The sequence below is a fragment of the Aptenodytes forsteri genome, unplaced genomic scaffold (genome assembly GCF_000699145.1).
Source record: "Aptenodytes forsteri isolate BGI_AS27 unplaced genomic scaffold, ASM69914v1 Scaffold270, whole genome shotgun sequence".
Classification (NCBI taxonomy): Eukaryota; Metazoa; Chordata; class Aves; order Sphenisciformes; family Spheniscidae; genus Aptenodytes; species Aptenodytes forsteri.
Genome location: NW_008794631.1, coordinates 814,688 through 825,097, shown reverse-complemented (window position 1 = coordinate 825,097; position 10,410 = coordinate 814,688).

Sequence of the window (10,410 nt, the reverse complement as noted above, 5' to 3'; positions counted from 1 at the left end):
AAGGGGGGGGGGGGGGGGGAAGATTGCTCAGAATTTTCTGCTGAAATTGAATACATTTAAAGAGTTTAATAATATTAAATTAGTTTTCTTAGTCTTAATAATAATAACTAGGCGATGGTTAGGAGTGACAGATTTTCTCCTCTTGCATCCAGAAATGAGAGCCCCTCTCTTATCTCAGCAATCCTAGCACTGAGTTTGAATCTTAACATAGCTTTAGCGTTTCAGAGGCACGGGGAAGGATCTCTTGGTTGACAGCAAGAACAAAAACCCCACAGCGGTGGGCTGGCAGAGCCTTCTGAGCAGAGCTGTGAAGAGGAGATAAAACTGAGGCAGTTGGGTGCTGAGAGAAACCCTTGTGCCGTCTGACGCTTCCTCGCCCAGCTCAGCCTTTGCTGCTGCTCCTCTGCCTCTGCTAGCTCCAAGTCATAAACGGCTCTAAAGAGCAGGAGCAGATTCCAAGAGGAAGGAAAGTAGGTGGCACAGAAGGTGGGAAGCAAAGAAAATAGCTTCTCCCGGATAATGTGCTCCTGGGTTTGCTCCTGCTTTATCCAAAGATTAAAATACGTGAGCATTAAATATCTGACCCTACAAAGTGACACAGTACAGTGAGGTGAACCCCCTTGCAGCTGGTTCCTTTAATAATATAGATCAGTCAAATATTACAGATTTTTCAAGCCTTTTTGAAAAAAAAAAATCTTAAAATTTTGGGCTGTTTTGTTTTTTTAACACTGAGCTTGGAACAATTGTTTGACATCACAAATGTCTGATACTTTTAGCAAGAGGGCCTTTTCTAATCAAGGAAATTCTGTTGGGATATTCCATTTTTTCTAAGAATTTTTTTTTAAAGCTTAATTCAACATTTTAAATCAAGATTATAGTTGACTTTTTATTGAATGTTCCAGTTCTGGAAAGTGAAACTACTTGATACAATCTTTTTGAACATTTTGATTTAAAAATGTGAGTGTTGGCTTTTATTGTTGTTTGGTTGGGGTTTTTTCTTTTTTTTGGTTGGATTTTTTTTTTTTTTTTTTTTTTTCTTTTAGGAAATTCTGTTGGGATATTCCATTTTTTCTAAGAATTTTTTTTTAAAGCTTAATTCAACATTTTAAATCAAGATTATAGTTGACTTTTTATTGAATGTTCCAGTTCTGGAAAGTGAAACTACTTGATACAATCTTTTTGAACATTTTGATTTAAAAATGTGAGTGTTGGCTTTTATTGTTGTTTGGTTGGGGTTTTTTCTTTTTTTTGGTTGGATTTTTTCTTTTTTTTTTTTTTTCCTTTTCTTTTTTCCCCCACTTGATTTAAGGTAACACCAATTCTTGTCTTGCCTTTTGGTTTTCACGCATGGCGCCTAGTCTGATTTCCTGGGAATCCCTAATCCTTCCTGAAATCCAAGGGGAAGAATGCTTCTGATGCTGCCGAGGGACTTGCAAACACCTCAGAGAACTTGCCTCTGTGTATTTACTTCCGCTTATGATCCTGCAGTAAGTTGGTGGAATGTTTCTGCTGGGCAGTGCACCCCACATTACACCTGCCAGAGCCTCTGCCTGGCAAAACCAAATGAAATTCAGAGCTTAACGAAGGAGAAAATACAGTGCCTTCCCTGACTCGAGCGATTTCTTCTCTAACAATGTTTCTTTCATCATTTGTTCTTGTGATACAGAGTCATCGTTGTGCCTTAAACAATTACCAGCTTAAATCCAAAGGGAATCTGCAAATTTGTGTCGCCTTATCTAAAAGCAGCGAGGACAAAAGAATACAGATGGAGCAAAAGTCCTTCTCCATTTCTTTTCAATCTATCGCAAAGATGGCAAGAACCGTCGAGTGTTTGTCTTTGGCAGAATTAGTCCTTTCAGAACCAGATGGTATCAAGATCAATTGATGTCAATGCAATTTAGTGTCCCTGGCAACTGTTAGCATGCATGGCTGCTTACCTCAAACACACCATGTGAAGGCCACGTGCTGATACCCTTCCTCGTGTTGGGCAATCCCCTACTCTCCCGCTAGTCATAATCATGCTAGAGAAAGTTGGATTCAACGGGGGCAGTGCAGATGGCAGATCCTCATGCACAGCATGCAATGGCAGGCTCAGGTCCAAAGACCTCACTGAGCTGGGCCAGAAGCCATTAGAAACCTGCAGACCCCTATTGGTATGATAGATAATATCTATATTGAAGTTCTCTAAAATAAATGGAGACCGTCCTGGGTTCTCTTTTAACCTGTCTTTCTAAAACCCTACTGCCCTATGCTATTAGGAGTAATGCCTGCGAGCAGTGAAATGCAATGGAAAAAGCTGAAGGGAAAAAAAATACAGTATGAGTGATGCCTTGGTTTGAAAATCAGTCTCCCCATCCCTGTGCAGCATGAAGGCTGTAGTGCACCTAACAGCAACTGTTTGCTTAGTTTGGGTAACTCATACCTGGCAAATCTAATGGTCTGAGAGGAGAACTAGGGGCAGCCTGACAACTTTGCCTAGGACTGCTGGATGTCAGGCAGGCCAAAGGAATCAGCATATCCAAAAGAGGTACCTGACACCCTGAAGCCCAAGGCACGAATGTCACCGTGCAGTCAGCCCTATATTAAGTGTGGAGTGAGTTCACATCCAGTTTGGGATGGCAGTATGGTATATGTACTGAATAAGCAGCGTTTGTCTTCCCAGAGGTGTTTAACTGCCACAGCTTGCATGTGTGTGCGCATGAGAAACAATCAGATTCAGCAACTGGCACCTTTGGGATGGGGCCTTAGTCAGCTTAAGCGAGTCATTCATCCAACCATTTCTCTGAGCTTATTGTTCTCACTGAGTGTCCCGTCTTCCTTCTGTCCTATCTTAGGAGTCATGCTGGTGAGATACCAGCATCCCCTGACGTCACTTGGTAGGTGGCAGGATAGGGACGCCCAGCACCTTGCAGCGTCAGGAGACAAGAACGTCTCTTGAGTCACGGGAGGAGCACCCCATGTCCCATAATTGTCTACCCTTGTGTAGGTTAAAGGTAGATGTGCTCCATGACTAACACGGGAAGAATGTGGCTCGTGTACCGGCTGGCAAGGGTATGTGTGTGTGACATGGCTATCTGCAGCGTGAAATGAGAATTAACCAACTGCATGCTTCGGGACACTTGGGAGAAGGGTTAAAACCTGATTTCAGGATACATAGTGAGATTGGTTTTGAAGCAGGAGGTGCTGGGAGCCGTTCCTGAACCACAGCAAAGTCTGAGAATCCATCACAGGAAAACCAGAAGTCCCACAATATTCAGAACAATGTTTGCATAGAAATTACAGCCAACCAATATCTGCTGTGTTGTTTTCATGTTGAGTCACGCTAATGAATACACCAGGTGAGTAGGAATGAATGTCCTGCAGAGCATGGGGAGCTCGTGCTGCTGACATAACACAAAAGCTTGTGTAAGATGGTGACAGCTATTTTTCCTCATGGCTCTTCAAACTTTGGAAAAGCCTATCCAAAGCAGATGGTGCTTGGCTACAACAAGGTTTGGAGCTGTGGACATGACCTCAGTCATAACATCACATACGGTAAAAAGAACACTCTGATATTTTATGTAATTTAAACCCTTATTTAGGAAGCAAACTCCTCATCCCAGGCTACGCAAGCTTTATTCCTGTCCAGCAGTACTTCCTAGTCCCTGTGATCCCAATTAGGCCATTTATCAGAGTATATATCATTTGGCATAAGCAAGGACTAGGATCTAGGCTTAAAACAGGAAGCACTTCAGGGCTGTAGGCTTTATTTGGGGGGAACAGTTTGGTTTTTGCAACTTGTACAACATCTGGCAGTAATTCATCAATGCTTTGGTATGGTGGCTCTAAGCATCATGTTCTTGACAGTAATTGTGTCATTACATAGCTATCTTCCTAATCGTGTTGTTAGGATTCATGAGATCAGTTAAAACAGCCTTTGGTCTCTACCTAATGGGCCACCCTGCTGATTCCTGTTTACGTTGTTGAGCTTTTCCTGCTCCACCTGTGGCTCAGTTATTCCTCAGTTTGAATGGATTCCGTGGATTTCTCCTCCCTAGGTCTCTAACAAAACCCATCTTGTCAGTTTTGGAACATCCCTCTGATCTGTGAAGACTATTTTGAATTTTGATCCCACCCACCAAAGTCCTTGCAGGCCTTCCAGCTTGGTGCCACCCACAAGCTTTGTAAGTACACTCTCTTCCATCCCCTCTGACATTAGTCTGCTGTTTCTGCCCTATCCCTCAAGCCAGTTGCCCTGTCAAAGAAAAGAGTGAGTTTGGTAAAGCCATGCTGGTGGGTTTTTTGAACACCTAATTATCTTCCAGGTACTTAAAATCTTTATTTGTGCGAGGGTCTTTCCAGGGGTCAAAGCTAGGTTTAATGGGTCCTTCATTTTTTGTTTTAAATAGCTCAGTGGTGTTCATCTCCAGGTGCTTAGGGACTTGCTTGTCCTCCAGTGGTCCAGTATTGCTCAGATGCTCTGCTGCCAGTTCCCCCAGATGCTGCTGACCTGAGCTCGCCTGTCTCCTCCAAGCAGCCATCCTACAGGACCTGGTTCTAGAGGAAGACCTCTATCCTGTCCTACTTTCCTACCTCCTTTATGCTCTCCTTTGAACACACCTGACTTTCAGATGGAGAACCACACGAGTCAATTCCATCAACAGTGCAGGTCCGCCTGCTCGCGTAAATCAGCAGAGCACCCTTTGGAATCATTCTGGGCACCCTTCCTCTATCTTATGGGAATTGAATCAAACCACAGAAAATGTTGTAATGATTAGGCAGCTAGGTGTCACCTGTTGGGGAGGTTCCTCAGAGAAGTTCAAAGTCTGCTGGGAGTGGCTGAGGTCATGAAACCATTTTAATTGTTGGTGCAGGACTTGAAATGTGAGAGACAGATTTTTCTCAAGAGAGTAGTGCAGAGATGCTCATTTACGCAAGATGCTATGTTTTGTGTGAAAAGTCTTAAACAAAACATTTACTCTTTCATAAACCAATGACCTGATCCTCAGCAGAGCTATGGCTTTATCCTGAGGCTCTGTCCTCTGCAGAGCTCCTCTAAGAATTCAGGGCTAAGGGAAAAATTGACTCTACTTTGTAGTTTATTTTCTTCTCAACAAACAGAAGTTTACACTTGAAGAGGCAGAGACAGGAAACAAATGAATCATAGCACAAGTAAACAACACAAAGACCTGACTGACCTCTCCTTACAGGTGAGAAAATTAGGAGAACTAAGAGTCCAGGTTTTGTCTCTCTGAATAATTTCAGGGTCTGAAGCACAACTGTTCATGTGAATGAGAAGCAGAGACTGAGCTCTTAAGTTTTTATACCAAAAAAACCCAAAAGCAAAACCCCCAAATAGCAGAAGTTATAAGTAATATTTAAGTCTGGGCAGCATTGCATTGGCTGCTACAGTAACTGCAGAATCACTTTGAGTTAAAAAGCTGTCTGTATGAGTTAACTAATTAATTTTCATGAAACTCTTTGAAAAGTCAAAAGTAAACATGAAATGGATTTTTTTTTTAACATTTCTTTAAAATTTGTTAACAAGAAAATTATGTTTTAACTCTTCATGTAGTAGAAGGTAACCTAGTAACTACAAGTAAGGTATAAATGACAAACAATGCAAAATAATAATTTATTCAGTGAAACAACAGAACGATCAGGAGATAGGCCTCAATATTTATCATTATTTCTGGCACTAAACATCAACAAGTTATACTGCTTTTGAAATGCAAATGTTCAGAAAGGACTAATGAAACACACGGCCCGTGAAGTCCATGGTTCAGTATAAATTAGCAAGCTGACTTGCTTGCATTTTAAATCCCTATCTGCCGCCAAGAGGCATCACCTAAAGACATTTGGAGGGTGAGAGGTCTATATGAGAGGCAATGTTTGAGAGGCTGGCTGTCCAACCGTTGATAACCAAAGTGCTGTGTGAAGTGCTGAACACTATACTGAACATCCCTTTCCAGCATGTTGGCTTACCTCCCCTCTCCTCTTGCTTGGCTCTCGAGGTGCCTAAAATCTCATTGCCCGTATCTTTTTCACAAAAATTCACTTGACGCTTGCTTCTGGGTGGAACCACTGAAAGCTTGCCCAGGGTGAGAGCTTAGACACCTAGCTTGCAAGTCACAGATTCTGACTTCCTCCCCTGCCAAAATCACAAAGTAGTGATTTGTGGGTGTTTTTACAGGAGTCTCGCCAGACTGGGCCTCAAAGAAAACAGTTGTGACACAGGTCCACTGTGTCCCACGTCTCTCATCCGGGAAGTTCAGGAGATGCCAGCATTGGAGGCCCAGAGCAGGCGAGCTTCTGTAAGCATGGCCTTGGTGACTCTGCCTGGCATGAAGGAAGGACTAGATTTTTGAATTCCTTTCCGGCCCTGCGACCCAAGGGATATCTGAGCAATTAACAGTGTTGCCTCAGAAGGCAGGGGGTGGGAATCAAATTCCCCTGCTGTCTAAGGAAACTGGAAACCACATCTAAAGCTCTGCTGGAGAACGTCCTCTCTAGCGTGGGTTCCTCTCATTTCCCTCCAGGATGAGCTGTCCCACCATGCACTGACGAGAGAGAACCGTGGGCCAGTGGCTGGGATCTCCTGTGGGAGGGAGAGGTCTGGGTTTCAGACCCAACACCAACCAAAAAGAAGCCCTAATCAAGGTATACGGATGAGTCACTTCTGCTCACCCTTCTGACTGTATTTCTCTGTAGGATGTAACACTCGTAACTTGGCAACCCAGCACTGGTGACATCACTTAATCTTTTTGCAACAAGTTTGGCAGCCATATAAAATGCCTTACAGGAAAAAGAGCTCACACCATAGACATTGGATTCCTAAGAAAACTCATGTGATTGTGTTCACTGCTATTCTGCTCGTCATCCCCTCCCCAGGGATTTTATTAGCGTGTGGGCTAATTTCAAGCAAATTTGACAGAGAGGTTAAATGTCTCAAAAAATACAGAGTTCCTACGAGTGCCACAAAAATTGATGGCTACGTAGAACAGAGACATCCAAATTAGTGACCCCACTGAGAGACTAATGGATACTCGGTGTTACTATTATACATCAGAAAATCAACAGAGGAAAGAGCCATCAGAAATCGGACTTCATAAGTCCCACCACTCATGCAATTGCTAACTCCTACTTGTTATTACTTGTCTTCGTAAAAACACTGTCTGTCTTCTGCCTCGGGCATCTGTTACAAGTGTTACTGAAGATGTCCTCTCAGAAGGGAAAACAATTATTTTAATAGCTCCTTTAAATAAAAATACAGGCACTGCAGTTAATCAGCTGCCTTTTCAAGTCCTTGCCTGTTAAGAGCCCAGTGCGGCAGGTCTGTAAACATAGTCCCTGGGAGGGTGACTGCTTCTCGGCGCCAAGCCCCCAGCTCCCAAAGGCTGTGTAAGCAAGAGTTGGAAAAGGCGCTGCTATCACATGGTGGGCTGGTAGGAATTGCAATTGCAAAGGCAAACTCTGTGGTATTCTGTTGAGCAACGTCTCCTGGCTACACTGGGTTTCCCGCATGGCCAGCTACTTGTCCCAGTGCCACTCGGCTGCCCAGGAACCTGTTTCACTATAGCTGCTTGGAGGGACACAGTGTGAGCCGGTCAGCCTAGGAGGGCTCTAGACAGTGGCAAAGCAAGCCCAAGATCAACAAATGGCTGCCGGGCAACGATAAAACCGTTGCTCCCTTGCTGCCCGCTCTGCAACACTATACAGTGATACCTGAAAACACTCTGCATGATGGGCGATGGTTGCTCCTGAGGGCCTTTTGCAGGTGTCCTCCCCTCTCCTCCCACTGCCGAAGCCTGCCTGGCCCTGTGAGGTCCTCCCCACATTTGTACCCTTAAAGCAGCAAAACTCGATTTTGCCTCCGCTGAGAGGTTTTTAAGCCAGCCCTGGCAGGCAGCCACCTGCTCGGTAGGCCCCGAGCTGCGGATCCTGAGGAATAAGCCACCCACGGTGTCTCGGAGCCCTCTAACCTGTTGGGGCTGACGGAGATCCAGGAATCCTGGCTTTGTGGCCACTTGCCACGTTAGGTGCCAAGCAGCCTGGGCAGGCTACCTGCCAGCCAGCACCTACCAACAGACCATGATCAATCACTTCTTGAATAGTTTTAAATACACTGGGCTTGGGATTGGATCGAAGATAAAATCTAGTATCTGCCTGGGTTTCACAAGATTTATCTTCTGTTGCCTGCACTAGCTGTCAATAATTTCGCCATTGTTTTTTCAATCATTTACCACCTGCACCCCATTTTTAGCTTTCTCATGTTAATGGATTGCCTAACACTGATGTCAAGCCAATCGACTAATCTTTTTTTTTTTTAACCTTTTAAAATATAAACCAAACCTGTACCTTTTCACATCTTTTGGCACTTCCCAAAAATACCAAGACGTGTCAAAAGTTGACTCAGAACTCAGTAAGCTCCCTGTAACTGTCACTTTCATAGTGTTAACAAAAAAATAAGGGTAAGGGGCTAATGGAGTGATAACATCCCTCCTCTCCCCTGTACCCCCATTAGCACGGGTCATATTCTGGATTAGGTGATGGGACACCCATTGCATCCCTCTGAGTTGCTCCCTCAGCTGCATCCAGCCTTGCAAGTTATCTTGGTGGTGCTGCAGATTCAAAAAATGTTGAGTGGCTGCTGACAATAGAAAGTGCTGGACGAGAGGCACATCTGTTATTTTCTTTCTGCTTTCCTGCCTTCCCTCTGAAGCACAGAAAACCTAGCGCTGCCTGCAACGTAGATGATGCCTCAGATGGATTTTGGTGTTTTTCAGCTTCAAAACTTATTTAATGAGCCTGGATCAATTCGAAACAACCTGCTGTAGAAAGCAGAAGAGTATGTTCTCCATTGAGATAACAGCTTGTGGAGCTATTACTGTAATAATATTGCCTCGCAAAGAATACTCGTTTCAATGGTTAATTGTTTCCAGCTCTGCACTGGTATCATCCCAGCAGGATTAGGCCCAGCATGACTTCTGCTGCATTGGCCGCTGTTATCGCAGTGCACAGAGCACTTTCCAGTAGACGTGGAAGCATTTAATCACCTAAGCGAGCGCTTTCTCCACTCCAACAGTCAGCAGAGAGCCAATACCCTAATGCAGCCAGGACCCATTCCCGTAATGATAATTAGCTAACTCTATTGCTCAGGAGAGCAGAAGAGAAATGTGTGATCTGCAGCAGAATAACTAGTGCAGATGTCAAAGCAGCAGTGCCCCTGTACAATGTGAAAGTCCGGTGCAGCCTGCACTCCCTTATGCACATTGCATTCTCCTTCCCCTTCCCCAAGAAGCTGAACAAATTCAACCTTTTATTTTCAGTGAACCCAAATAATTTTCATTAACTTGCCATGAAAAATACGTGTATAAGCTGCTATTACAAGCTGTTTAATTTTCATTAGAGAGCCAACCAAGAGTCTTGATGTTGAAAATATACGTGCACCATGTTCTGTCCAGTTAAAAGAAATGTATGTATACTGTCAGCATCAGGCAGCATCAGGGTGCGTAGCTGGCATCTGCAAGCATATGTTGCTCTTTCTTTCGGTTTTCCTCCCCCTTCCTTTCAATTACACCCACTGATTATATTTTGGATTCATTGACATTGCAGTCACTCCTGTGTGGGCACAGTCAAGCTAGTTTCAAATGAGCTAATTTGGCTACAGATAGCATTGCAGGCAGCGCAGAACGGGACTCGATGCAGTAGAAGCTGGGTAAATAACTTCGGTGGCTTTACCAACACGGACTGTGGTGGGCTGCTGCGGCTCTCAGGGCACGAACGAACTACATTAAAGCCAGCTCAGGCACATGAGTGATAGAGAACGACAATTTCAGTGCAGAACGGTGGTACTCTGTCTCAGGGAAAGGCTAGGTACGCAGTAGACCAGGGGCCGTCGGCTGAGGCAGACTTACTATGCAGATCTAGTATGTCCAAAAGCACCATTCTGCAGGGAGTTTGAGTTTGTTGAGCACTCTCACGATTGCTTCAGATGTGAAAAAAAAAGGGGCAAAAAAAAAAGCAGACTTTACCCAGATGTATGAAAGCTTAGTGCCTGCAACGGGAGAAAAAAAAGCCAGTGGAGATGACTGATGAGGCTTTCATGAGGTTTGAAAACACACTTACGCCCTGCCAGCTGCGGAGAGGCGAGCCCAAGGAACTTCAGGGATGGGCACGCTGCAGAGAGCATCTGAGCACCTGAGACCCCGGCGTCCCATTCACCTGGGGGAAGAGAAAATCCTGCCCTTAACGGCAAGGTGACAGCAGTAGGGCCATTTTGGGTCCCCCTGGGCCCTGCGAGCCCGACCCCACCTTTCGGGGGTGAGTGCCCATGCGGGAAAGGAGGAGGTCACCCCTCCTCGTCCTCCCCCGCCCCATGCAGGCGCACGGAGACGGAGCCAGGGCCAGGATCCCAGAAGGAGTCCCGCC